Source organism: Hevea brasiliensis, chromosome 5 (assembly GCF_030052815.1).
Source record: "Hevea brasiliensis isolate MT/VB/25A 57/8 chromosome 5, ASM3005281v1, whole genome shotgun sequence".
NCBI lineage: Eukaryota > Viridiplantae > Streptophyta > Magnoliopsida > Malpighiales > Euphorbiaceae > Hevea > Hevea brasiliensis.
This window is the reverse complement of record NC_079497.1, coordinates 94,792,339-94,807,583: the sequence shown is the minus strand read 5'-3', so window position 1 is coordinate 94,807,583 and position 15,245 is coordinate 94,792,339.

Sequence of the window (15,245 nt, the reverse complement as noted above, 5' to 3'; positions counted from 1 at the left end):
CTAGCAATAGCTGCATACTATGATTATGAGATTTGGCAGATGGATGTCAAAACAGCTTTTCTCAATGGATACATTGAAGAAAACATTTTCATGGAACAACCTAGGGGATTTGAATCCCAAGATGGTTCCAAGGCATGCAAGCTAAAGCAATCCATTTATGGGTTGAAACAAGCTTCGAGGAGTTGGAACATCCGTTTTGATGAAGCCATTAAATCCTTTGGTTTTATCAAAAATAAGGATGAGCCATGTGTATATAAGAAGGTTAGTGACAGTGCTATCACTTTCCTTGTCTTATATGTGGATGACATACTGTTGATGGGTAATGATACAGGTATGTTGACGACTATAAAGGTATGGTTGTCAAATACATTCTCCATGAAAGACTTAGGGGAGGCAACCTATATTCTTGGGATTCGCATCTATAGAGATAGAGCGAAAAGAATAATTGGTTTATCGCAAAGTCTATACTTGGAAAAGGTGTTAAAGAGGTTTAACATGCTTGATTCCAAGAGAGGATTGTTACCAGTGAGACATGGTATCCATCTTTCTAAAGAGATGTCTCCAAAGACACCTGAAGAAAGAGATAAGATGGCCAGGATTCCATATGCTTCGGCTATTGGAAGTTTAATGTATGCAATGTTGTGTACTAGGCGGATATCGCATATCCGTTAGTTTGACTAGCAGGTATCAATCCAATCCAGGTTTGGAACACTGGATAGCTGTCAAGAATATCCTCAAGTACTTGAGAAGAACTAAGGATTTATTCTTGATTTATGGAGGTGGAGACTTACAATTGGATGGTTATACTGATTCTGATTTCCAATCAGATATCGATGATAGAAAGTCTACCTCTGGATATGTGTTCATTTGTAATGGAGGTGCGATCGGTTGGAAGAGTTCCAAGCAGAGCACGCATTGCAGATTCCACTACAGAGGTGAGTATATTCTCGCATCGATCTTTGCAAAGGAAGTTGTTTGGATAAAGAAGTTCGTGATGAACTTACAGAGTTCCTTCCATTGAGTCGGCGTTCCACTACATCGTGACAATAATGGAGCGATCATCTTGGCTAAGGAATCAAGGTCTCACCGTAAATCCAAACACATAGAAAGGCGCTACCACATTATCGAGAAATAGTTGGGCGAGGCGATGTAGCCATGCAGAGAATAGCATCGGTGAAAATCCGGTGATCCATTCACTAAGCCTATGTCACGATCTCGATTAGACCGACATCTTGAGAAGATAGGTCTAAGATATTGTAATGAATGGCTCTAGTGCTAGTGGGAGATTGTTAGTAGTATGCCCTAGAGCATATCATTTAGTATGTATCTTGTACATATTTTTATTAATAAAGGCATTTCCACTTTTCTATTTACATAATATATTTATGTGTAATAGAAAAGGTCCATTGATATTTTGTTAGAAATATTATTCTTAAGTTGTTAAGAATATGAGTGACAATATTTCTAGCACGAAGTATCATAAATAGGTTCACAATCGAGGATACTTCATAATAAGGACATGACTTATCCAGAAAGATTGTATTCATGTTTGTTCCCAAGTTATTTATATGAGATATAAATAAGATGGAATGGTGAGTCTCATTCCATATAACAAACATGATAGGCACTTATAAATGATAAGTAAGCCGAACCAGTGACGCTTATGGCAAGCACATGGAGTTTACTCTTGTCAATGTTTTGTCATAAATCATATCAGTGCATATAATCTTTAGACCTAAGATAGCACAGTTATCTTGTATATAGGTAGTTTGAGTTTGATACTGCTTTCATACTTGTACTATGTATGGGTATATGGGCATGTGTTGGCTCCTACTAGTTATATATGGAGGTAGGTGTTGATCAAGATGGAATCTGTTCCTCTAAGTAAATAGAGATAAAATCCTATGTTCATTTAATTGTTCTTGATGTTTCAAGTTCCTGGCAAGGACAGATAGATTTATTCGTAAAAGAGTTTACGATGAGAAAATCTTTTAATCAAGAACTGGAATTAAAAGAGAACATAATATTCATAGCAAATGGAGTTTGACATAAACCATGACTCGGCTTGAGTTGGGATTTTGTAATGAGAGATTCTAGTGCATGGTAACATATGATTATAGGTTCATTTAAGGTAAACCTTATTACTAATTGGGTGGCCATGGCATGCTATGCTAGGTGTTAACCATGGTCTATGAGGTTCATAAAATGATTTAGAGAAATCATTTATGGTAAGAAAGAGTTCTGATGATATTAAGAGTTGATATCATTTCTCATTGCCAATTAGTGATGAGCCTAGTAAGTCACACACATACACAAGTTATCACCTAATTAAATATGATTTAATTAATTAATTAAAGAGTTAAATTGATTAATTAAATAGGTTTGGTTTGCAATTAGATTGCAAAGTCCCTAGCATGACTTGAAACCAAATCTAGATTATTGGATGTATAATATAAGTTAAATTTATATTTAAAGTGTTTAAATATGAATTTAATTAATGAGAAATTAATTAATAGAGATTAATTAATTAATTTATATTTGATATAAATTAATTAGAAGAAGAAAATTGTTGTCCCAAAATAGTCCAAGAGGGGGGTGAATTGGACTTTAACAATTTTTCGGCCCTTGCTTATAGCCTAATGAAAAATTGTGGCTTTGTTCAACTATGTGCTTCAACAATGTGTTTCTATGTTGCAATTCAATTCTCAATCAATGTATATGGCAATCTCTAATAAAGCATTTATCAACTAATTTTCTCAAGTCTCTCAATATGTCCACAAATTTATCAACTCAATCTATTTAACCAACATTCACTATCATGTATATGAGAAAAGAAATTTAAATTGCATAAAAGTAAAGAGGTAAAGGTTAGAGAAATCAAACACAAGGATTTTATAGTGGTTCGGCTTAGCTAGCCTACATCCACTCTCTCAAAGAACCCTCTTTGAGTCTTTTCTCCACTATTTGCTCTTTTGAAGGCAAGAGACCAAAAGCCCTTTACAATTTCTCAACACCAAGCTTTTACACCAAGGTAGCTTGAAACCTCCACAAGTGCTATCACAAGCACTTACACTTCCAAGCTTCAATAGGTGCTTGTACAACCTCTCTTGAATGCAATTCAATATTTCAACACTCACTCTTACTCAATACAAATCAAACTATAAAGAAGAGATGAGTAGATTTGCCAATGGAAGCTCAAAAATCTTTAAATGCTCTTGAATGAAAGCAATAAATGAAAATTCAATGTTGGAGATCAAATGTAAGCTTTCATTAAGTGTAAATGAAGTAAAGAATGTGTATTTATAGTCCCAAATCATTTTAGACCGTTTGAAACCCTTTTGGAACGTTACACACACTGCCCAAGACAAAATAGCCGTTATTTTGTCCTTTTGTGCGAAGTTGAGCAGCTCTGATAAATTAGCAAACTAATAAAATTTTAGGAGCAACAAGAACTGGTTAGTAAACTAACGATTTTAGCAAACCAGTTAGCAAACTAAGTCAACATCTGCATATCTCAACTTGCAATGTCAAATGATTTAGACCTTAAAAAATATTTCAATGGTAGTATCCAAGGTCATGATGAGAAAAAAATAATCAGAAAATAAAATTTCATTTTTGAGCTCCATATGACTAAATTCTCATTCATTCTTTTTACAAAAGACCTAAGACTCACTCCTTAATACTATGCCTTTTATACCTTTTCTTTGAGTCTTGGCTTCCATAGTCTTGTCCTTTTCTTATTTTGAATTTGTCTTGAAATGCCTTTGAGTATCCTTTCTCCTTAGATGCAACTTCAAGAATTCTTTAGTAATAAGACAAAGAATCTACACATCACTTTTAAAGTTGGGTTAGATAGATTCTCTTTGAGTTTTGTTATCATCAAAATCAATGCTCATTTTGAGCTACACGGGGTCAACAAAAATTAATTATTTTGGGTTGAGAACTCAAAATTAAGACACAGGGGCATTTTGGTCATTTTGCAGTGTGACACGTGGCACCATGAGATGGTGACACATGGCATAACACATAAGCTTGCCAAATGTTTTTTAATCATGTAAGATGATTAAAATCAATATTAAATATAGGTTTGACACTTGGCACAATTTGATTGGGTCACTTAAACCTAGAGCTAATCAAAGGGTGACATGTGGCAAGGGTTTAATGTGTTAACCTAGCTATTTAAGTGTGGTTATGAAAAGAAAAAATAACCAGCAGCCTCTCCTCTCATTTGTCACGCCACTTTGAGCCTCTTCAGCTATTTCTCTTCATCTCTCATCAATTCAAAGAGATTAGCCATCAATCTCTTGAATTAAGAACACTAGAAATTGTTTCTAGTGTCCTGTTTACATCTCTAATCTCATAAAAGGCAGAACTTGAATTTCTAATTAATAGAAAAGGCTTTAGAAGCTGTTCAAGGGCTGCCATAGGTGTTCTTGGTGTGGACAAGCTAGAGGGACAACATCTGGTGTCCTGAAGACGAATCTCAAAGGCGCAGACACGCTGCAGCACTTCAAGATGTTAGTGTAATCGTTCTTGATTTAATCTAGGGTTCTAAAATTAATCTGATTAATTTTAAAATCTTAAATGGCAAATACAGATCCAAAAAACATATTAAAAGAGTTTTAATATGTTGTTTATCATTGAAATCAAATAGATAAAAATAAATCTTGCATGATGCATGTGACCCTAGGTGAAAATTTTTGAATTCAATGGTATAAACTTGTGTTTTTCACGCTTCCGTTCCTTTTATTGGTATCAGAGCCACTATATTTGCCATTTAAATTGATGTTTATATGATTTAATTGTGTGTTTGATCATGAGATCAAGAGTTTATTGCTGGTTGCAAAGTCAAAGTGGCGGCACAAATGATGAACACCATGGTGTGCATGGTTGATGCATCACAATGGTGTGCAAAGGTAAATGGATGGTGAATGTGTAATTGTTGTATGATCTAAGGCCTATTCTTTGACTAATTAAAGTGTTTAATTAGTTGTTTTAATCACACAATTAAATTATGATTCAAATCAAAATTTTAAAAAGATTGTTTGAATGTGATTCAAATCTGAATTTTAAAAGTTGTTTGAATGTTATTCAAATCTGAAATTTTAAAGTTGTTTGAATCATATTTAAATCTGATTTTATTTAAATTGATTCAATAAAATTCAGATCTGATTTTTTTAAAAATATTTGAATGTGATTCAAATCTGATTTTTTAAAAATTGTTTGAATGTGATTCAAATCTTAATTTTTGAAGTTGTTTGAATGTGATTCAAATCTGAATTTTTAAATTTGTTTGAATGAGATTCAAATCAGAATTTTTAAATTTATTTGAATCATATTCAAATCTGGATTTTTAAGTTGAATATGAGATATTCAATTTAATTTAAGTATGTATGTTTTATTTAATTGTTAAATAGTGATATGCATGATGGATGATCATGGACTATAAAAGACCAATGTGATTGGATTTATTTCTTTTATGTTTCTTTGGGATTGTAAATTAATTAATTTATTTTAATTTATTTTGGGCATGTATTATTAAGTTTGTAATAATTTTTGGGTTGTAATTTCATTTATTTAAGTTCTTGTAAATTCGCCTTGGTATGCCAAGGATTACTATGTAATATTGGATTGCAAGAAGTTCAAGGAGGTCAAGAGCATTGGTGGGACCAGTGGGAGGAATTCAAGATCAAGTGTTGATTATGTACTCCTTCAGCAACTCTTGTAAAATGAATGAATGAAATGCACCTAGGAATGCCCTGATTCAATTCTTGGTGGCTCAGAATTGAATCCCTTAGAAAGTCCATAATCATACCATATTTACTGCTTATCCATGAATGCATGAGATGTATGGGAATATATGCAATTATATGATATATGCATGCTAAATGGATAATGTGCAAAGTGAGACCTTAATAGTGTAGGAACGGAAGCGTGAAAAACACAAGATTATACCATTGAATTCAAAAATTTTCACCTAGGGTCACATGCACAATGTAAGATTTATTTTTATCTATTTGATTTCAATGATAAACAACATATTAAAACTCTTTTAATATGTTTTTGGATCTGTATTTGCCATTTAAGATTTTAAAATTAATCAGATTAATTTTAGAACCCTAGATTAAATCAAGAACGATTACACAAACCTCTTGATGTGCTGCAGCGTGTTTGCGCCTTTGAGATTCGTCTTCAGGACACCAGATGTTGTCCCTCTAGCTTGTCCACACCAAGAACACCTATGGCAGCCCTTGAACAGCTTCTAAAGCCTTTTCTATTAATTAGAAATTCAAGTTCTGCCTTTTAAGATATTAGAGATGTAAACAGGACACTAGAAACAATTTCTAGTGTTCTTAATTCAAGAGATTGATGGCTAATCTCTTTGAATTGATGAGAGATGAAGAAGAATGGCTGGAGAGGCTCAAAGTGGCGTGACATATGAGAGGAGAGGCTGCTGGTTATGTTTTCTTTTCATAACCACACTCAAATAGCTAGGTTAACACATTAAACCCTAGCCACATGTCACCTTTTGATTAGTTCTAGGTTTAAGTGACCCAATCACATTGTGCCAAGTGTCAAACCTATATTTAATCTTGATTTTAATCATCTTACATGATTAAAAAATATTTGGAAAGCTTATGTGTTATGCCATGTGTCACCATCTCATGGTGCCACATGTCACACTGTGAAATGACCAAAATGCCCCTGTGTCTTAATTTTGAGTTCTTAACCCAAAATAATTATTTTCTTCTTCTAATTAATTTATATCAAATATAAATTAATTAATTAATCTCTATTAATTAATTTCTCATCAATTAAATTCATATTTAAACACTTTAAATATAAATTTAATTTATACTACACATCCAATAATCTAGATTTGGTTTCAAGTCATGCTAGGGACTTTGCAATTTAATTGCAAACCAAATCTATTTAATTAATCAATTAAACTCTTTAATTAATTAATTAAATCATATTTAAATAGGTGATAACTTGTGTATGTGTGTGACTTACTAGGCTCATCACTAATTGGCAATGAGACATGATATCAACTCTTAATATCCTCAGAACTCTTTCTTACCATAAATGATTTCTCTAAATCATTTTATGAACCTCATAGACCATGGTTAACACCTAGCATAGCATGCCATGGCCACCCAATTAGTAATAAGGTTTACCTTAAATGATCCTATAATCATATGTTACCATGAAATAGAATCTATATGTTACAAAATCCCAACTCAATTTGGAGTCTTGGTTTATGTCAATCTCCATTTGCTATGAATATTATGTACTCTTTTAATTCCAGTTCTTGATTAAAAGATTTTCTCATCGAAACTCTTTTACGAATAAATCTATCTGTCTGGCAGAACTTGAAACATCAAGAACAATTAAATGAACATAGGATTTTATCTCTATTTACTTAGAGGCAGATTCCATCTTGATCAACACCTACCTCCATATATAACTAGCGAGGAGCCAACACATGCCCATATACCCATACACAGTACAAGTATGAAAGCGATATCAAACTCAAACTACCTATATACAAGATAAGCTGTGCTATCTCAGGTCTAAAGATTATATGCACGATATGATTTATGACAAAACATTGACAAGAGTAAACTCCATGTGCTTGTCATAAGCGTCCTTGGTTGACCTACTTATCATTTATAAGTGCCTATCAAGTTTGTTATATGACATGAGACTCACCATTCCATCTTATTTATATCTCATATAAATAACTTGGGAACAAACATGAATACAATCTTTCTGGATAAGTCATGTCCTTATTATGAAGTATCCTCCATTGTGAACCTATTTATGATACTTTGTGCTAGAAATATTGTCACTCATATTCTTAACAACTTAAGAATAATATTTCTAACAAAATATCAATGGACCTTTTCTATTACACATAAATATATTATGTAAACGGAAAAGTGGAAATGCCTTTTATTATTAAAATATGTACAAGATACATACTAAATGATATGCTCTAGGGCATACTACTAACAATCTCCCACTAGCACTAGAGCCATTCATTACAATACCTTAGACCTATCTTCTCAAGATGTCGGTCTAACTGAACTTGTGACAAAAGCTTAGTGAATGGATCAGCTGAATTTTTTTTTAGCTGATGTTATGTTTCTGCATGGCTATATCGCCTTGCCCAACTATATCTCTGATAATGTGGTAGTGCCTTTCTATGTGTTTGGATTTTGGGTGAGACCTTAGTTCCTTAGCCTGTATGACTGCTCCATTGTTGTCACAGTGTAATGGAACTGCTGACTCAATGGAAGGTGTTAGTAGTATGCCCTAGAGCATATCATTTAGTATGTATCTTGTATATATTTTTATTAATAAAAGGCATTTCACTTTTCCGTTTACATAATATATTTATGTGTAATAGAAAAGGTCCATTGATATTTTGTTAGAAATATTATTCTTAAGTTGTTAAGAATATGAATGACAATATTTCTAGCACAAAGTATCATAAATAGGTTAACAATCGAGGATACTTCATAATAAGGACATGACTTATCCAGAAAGATTGTATTCATGTTTGTTCCCAAGTTATTTATATGAGATATAAATAAGATGGAATGGTGAGTCTCATGCCATATAACAAACATGATAGGCACTTATACATGATAAGTAGGCCGAACCAGTGACACTTATGACAAGCACATGGAGTTTACTCTTGTCAATGTTTTGTCATAAATCATATCGATGCATATAATCTTTAGACTGAGATAGCACAGTTATCTTGTATATAGGTAGTTTGAGTTTGATATCGCTTTCATACTTGTACTGTGTATGGGTATATGGGCATCTGGCTCCTACTAGTTATATATGGAGGTAGGTGTTGATCAAGATGGAATCTGTTCCTCTAAGTAAATAGAGTTAAAATCCTATGTTCATTTAATTGTTCTTGATGTTTCAAGTTCCCGGCACAGACAGATAGATTTATTGAAAGAGTTTCGATGAGAAAAATCTTTTAATCAAAAGCTGGAATTAAAAAGAACATAATATTCATAGCAAATGGAGTTTGACATAAACCATGACTCGGCTTGAGTTGGGATTTTGTAACAGAGATTCTAGTGCATGGTAACATATGATTATAGGTTCATTTAAGGTAAATCTTTTACTAATTGGGTGGCCATGGCATGCTATGCTACGTGTTAACCATGGTCTATGAGGTTCATAAAATGATTTAGAGAAATCATTTATGGTAAGAAAGAGTTCTGATGATATTAAGAGTTGATATCATGTCTCATTGCCAATTAGTGATGAGCCTAGTAAGTCACACACATACACAAGTTATCACCTATTTAAATATGATTTAATTAATTAATTAAAGAGTTTAATTGATTAATTAAATAGATTTGGTTTGCAATTAAATTGCAAAGTCCCTAGCATGACTTGAAACCAAATCTAGATTATTGGATGTGTAGTATAAATTAAATTTATATTTAAAGTGTTTAAATATGAATTTAATTGATGAGAAATTAATTAATAGAGATTAATTAGTTAATTTATATTTGATATAAATTAATTAGAAGAAGAAAATAATTATTGTGGGTTAAGAACTCAAAATTAAGACACAGGTGAATTTTAGTAATTTTGCATTGTGAAACGTTGAACCATGATATGGTTACACAAGTCATAACACATAAGCTTGCCAAATATTTTTAATCATGTAAGATGATTAAAATCAAGATTAAATATAGGTTTGACACTTGGCACAATGTGATTGGGTCACTTAAACCTAGAGCTAATCAAAAGGTGACATGTGGCTAGGGTTTAATGTGTTAACCTAGCTATTTAAGTGGGGTTATGAAAAGAAAACATAACCAGCAGCCTCTCCTCTCATATGTCACGCCACTTTGAGCCTCTCCAGCTATTTCTCTTCATCTCTCATCAATTCAAAGAGATTAGCCATCAATCTCTTGAATTAAGAACACTAGAAATTGTTTCTAGTGTCCTGTTTACATCTCTAATCTCTTAAAAGGCAGAACTTGATTTTCTAATTAATAGAAAAAGCTTTAGAAGCTATTCAAGGGCTGCCATAGGTGTTCTTGGTGTGGACAAGCTAGAGGGACAACATCTGGTGTCCTGAAGACGAATCTCAAAGGCGCAGACACGCTACAGCACATCAAGAGGTTAGTGTAATCGTTCTTGATTTAATCTAGGGTTCTAAAATTAATCTGATTAATTTTAAAATCTTAAATGGCAAATACAGATCCAAAAACATATTAAAAGAGTTTTAATATGTTGTTTATCATTGAAATCAAATAGATAAAAATTAATCTTGCATGGTGCATGTGACCCTAGGTGAAAATTTTTGAATTCAATGGTATAATCTTGTGTTTTTCACGCTTCCGTTCCTTCAATTGGTATCAGAGCCACTATATTTGCCATTTAGATTGTTGATTATATAATTTAATTGTGTGTTTGATCATGAGATCAAGAGATTCATTGCTGGTTGGATCATGAGATGTGGCGTCACACATGGTGAAGCCACCATTGGTGGCGGCAACAATGGTTCCATGGGTGATTCAAGGTTTGGCTTTTAATTCTGCAATTGTTGTATGATCTAAGGCCTATTCTTTGACTAATTAAAATGTTTAATTAGTTGTTTTAATCACACAATTAAATTATAATTCAAATCAGAATTTTAAAAATTGTTTGAATGTGATTCAAATCTGAATTTTAAAAGTTGTTTGAATGTGATTCAAATCTGAATTTTTAAAGTTGTTTGAATCATATTTAAATCTGATTTTTTAAAATTGATTCAATAAAATTCAGATCTGATTTTTTAAAAAATATTTGAATGTGATTCAAATCTGATTTTTTAAAAAATGTTTGAATGTGATTCAAATCTGAATTTTTGAAGTTGTTCGAATGTGATTCAAATCTGAATTTTTTAATTTGTTTGAATGAGATTCAAATCTGAATTTTTAAATTTATTTGAATCATATTCAAATCTGGATTTTTAAGTTGAATATGAGATATTCAATTTAATTTAAGAATGTATGTTTTATTTAATTGTTAAATAGTGATATGCATGATGGATGATCATGGACTATAAAAGACCAATGTGATTGGATTTATTTCTTTTATGTTTCTTTGGGATTGTAAATTAATTAATTTATTTTAATTTATTTTGGGCATGTATTATTAAGTTTGTAATATTTTTGGGTTGTAATTTCATTTATTTAAGTTCTTGTAAATTCGCCTTGGTATGCCAAGGATTACTATGTAATATTGGATTGCAAGAAGTTCAAGGAGGTCAAGAGCATTGGTGGGACCAGTGGGAGGAATTCAATATCAAGTGTTGATTATGTACTCCTTCAGCAACTCTTGTAAAATGAATGAATGAAATGCACCTAGGAATGCCCTGATTCAATTCTTGGTGGCTCAATTGAATCCCTTAGAAAGTCCATGATCATACCATATTTCTCGCTTATCCATGAATGCATGAGATGTATGGGAATGTATGCAATTATATGATATATGCATGCTAAATGGATAATGTGCAAAGTGAGACCTTAATAGTAATTAGGATGGCTATAAAATCTTCCAAACAAATGATTAAGTTGGAAATGCTATAATTAAAGTAATTATAACATAAGCCCTCCATTGGGGCAATTATTTTAAGAAATTTTAAATAGTTGCATGAGATGCAATTAATTTAAGAGATTTTCTTAAGAATAATTGTTAAGCATGAGATGTTGTAAATATGTAAATGGTTTGGTGGCCAATATTGGATGTACCTGAGGACATTAAAATTATTTGCATAATTATCGGCTCAATGGGATCAACTTAACTAATGCAAGATAAGTCAATATTGGATGTACACGAGATTTTGAGCATTAGGGGCTAGTAAAAGGATTGAACCTCACATGAGATGTGATGGGCAAGGAGTTGCTCACTTATAGTTTATTGTAATTCCAATAATGGATGTACCTGAGGATGATCAATAGAATTATAAGAATTCAATCACCCACTTGAAATCCATCCAACTAGGATTTCCGTTTTCTACTTTGGAAGTGTAGGATTCGCTAAGTTAGTGGGAGGACCAATTTGATTAAAAGACCATAATCATTTTGGTTAATTACATGATACATTTACAATTTAATCGGTTATTTACGCAATTAATTTTACGATAAAAATGAGCACAAAACAACCACCACCATCCAATATCCTTGCAAGCATACTTGATCACAATGAGTTGACAGGACCTAATCATGCGATTGGCTAAGAAATTTGAAACTTGTCCTGAACCTTGAACATATAGGATATGTTCTATATTCAAATGTTCCTGGTCCCTTACCTCCAGAGGCCACACAAGAGGAACATGATACTTTGGACAAGTGGAAGGAGCATGATATGAGAGCTAAGTGTTACATGCTTGCTTCCATGAGTAATGAGTTACAGAAGCAACATGAGAACATGCAGAGTGCTAGTGAGATCCTCCTTCACCTACAAGAGTTGTATGGTGAGCACAGCAGGAATGCTAGGTATGAGATATCTAAACAGTTATTCCGTATGAGGATGTCTGAGGGACAGAATGTTGGGGATCATGTCCACAAGATGATTCGGCTGATTGAGCAGTTGGAACATCTTGACTTCAACATGGATTTCCAACTACAAACGGATTTGATCCTTCAGTCCCTTCCTGAGTCTTTTGGGAATTTTGTGACAAATTTCCATATGACTAAACAGGAATGCACCTTAGCTAAATTACTCAACATGCTGGTTATTGCCCAAAAGAATATGCCAGGCAATAAAGGAAAAGAGGTAGCTTTGGTTGCATTTTCTTCTGCTGGAAAGTCCAACAAGAAGAAGGGCAATAAGAAAAAGAAACCTCAAATTCCTGGTCCTTCCAAGAAAATAGCTAAATAGAAAAGGAAGACTAAAGCTGATAAAGGCAAAGGAAAGTGTTTCCACTGCCAACAGGAAAGTGTTTCCATTGCCAGTAAGAAAGTGTTTCCACTGGCCAGAGTGTAGCAATCTAAATGAAAGCAATGCCATGGTGAAAACCAACTCAAGTTCAAAATATACTTGGCACTTAAGGTTAGGTCATGTTGCAGAAGATAGGATTGCAAAATTGGAGAAAATGGGGATTCTATCCTCATTGGGCTCTGAGCCTACTCCAACTTGTGAATCTTGCCTTCAGGGCAAAATGACTAGATCACCCTTTGTTGGACAAGGGCTAAGAGCTGAAAATATTTTGGAGCTAATACATAGTGATGTATGTGGTCCATTTAAAGAAATGGCTTGAGGGGGCTTTCATTATTTTATTACTTTTACTGATGATAAATCAAGGTTTGGGTATTTGTATTTGATGAAATACAAACATGAATCCTTTGAAAAGTTTAAGGAATTTAAATCTGAAGTAGTAAATCAAACAGGAAAAAATATTAAAGCTCTTCGATCAGATCGTGGAGGTGAATATTTGAGTACTGAATTTGATGAATACTTGAGAGAGCATGGCATTGTTTCTCAGCTGACTCCTCCAGGAACGCCACAGCTAAATGGTGTATCTAAAAGGAGAAATCGTACCCTATTGGATATGGTACGTAGTATGATGAGCTATACTGATATGCCAATCTCCTTTTGGGGATTTGCATTAGAATCAGCTTTATATATTCTAAATAGGATTCCATCAAAATCAGTTTCTTCCACACCTTATGAGATATGGCATGGAAGAAAACCAAGTCTTAAGCATGTTAAGATTTGGGGTTGTCCAGCTTATATCAAAAAGCTGAACACTGATAAATTGGAGACCAGATCAGAAAGAGGTCGATTTGTTGGATATCCAAAAGATAGTTTTGGATATTATTTTTATTTGCCTACTTCACAAAAGGTTGTGATAAGTAGAGATGCCACATTTCTTGAACAACAGTTTGTTCAAGAAGGAGGCAAAGGAAGGCAAATAGAGTTAGAATTGGAGAATTCTGACCAACCAACAGATCAGATGGATATAGATCCATCTAGTCAACCTATACCCATTGATGAAACATCTACTTCTGTTCCTCGTAGAACAACCAGGGTATCTCACCCAACAGTGAGATATGGTTTTCTTCATGAAGAAGAACAAGAGTTGTCTACTCATGAAGAAATAGATCATGGAGATGATCCACTTACCTATGAAGAAGCTATATCAGATATAGACTCTTCAAAATGGATTGATGCTATGAAATCCGAGATTGATTCCATGTATAAGAATAAAGTTTGGGATCTTGTTGACCCACGAAGGTATTGTACCTATAGGGAACAAATGGGTTTTCAAGAAGAAAATTGGTTACGATGGAAAGGTAGAGACCTATTAGGCAAGGCTAGTAGCGTAAGGGTTTCGCCAAAGGCAAGGAATAGACTATGAGGAGACTTTCTACTTTGTTGCCATGCTTAAATCAATTAGGATTTTATTAGCAATAGTGTATACTATGATTATGAGATTTGGCGGATGGATGTCAAAGCGACTTTTCTCAATGGATACATTGAAGAAAACATTTTCATGGAACAACCTAAGGGATTTGAATCCCAAGATGGTTCCAAGGTATGCAAGCTAAAGCGATCCATTTATGGGTTGAAACAAGCTTGAGGAGTTGGAACATCCGTTTTGATGAAGCCATTAAATCTTTTGGTTTTATCAAAAATGAGGATGAGCCATGTGTATATAAGAAGGTTAGTGACAGTGCTATCACTTTCCTTGTCTTATATGTGGATGACATCTTTGATGGGTAATGATACGGTATGTTGACGACTATAAAGGTATGGTTGTCAAATACATTCTCCATGAAAGACTTAGGGAGGCAACCTATATTCTTGGGATTCGCATCTATAGAGATAGAGCGAAAAGAATAATTGGTTTATCCCAAAGTCTATACTTGGAAAAGGTGTTAAAGAGGTTTAACATGCTTGATTCCAAGAGAGGATTGTTACCAGTGAGACATGGTATCCACCTTTCTAAAGAGATGTCTCCAAAGACACCAAGAAAGAGATAAGATGGCCAGATTCCATATGCTTGGCTATTGGAAGTTTAATGTATGCAATGTTGTGTACTAGGCGGATATCGCATATCTCGTTAGTTTGACTAGCAGGTATCAATCCAATCCAGGTTTGGAACACTGGATAGCTGTCAAGAATATCCTTAAGTACTTGAGAAGAACTAAGGATTTATTCTTGATTTATGGAGGTGGAGACTTGCAATTGGATGGTTATACTGATTCTGA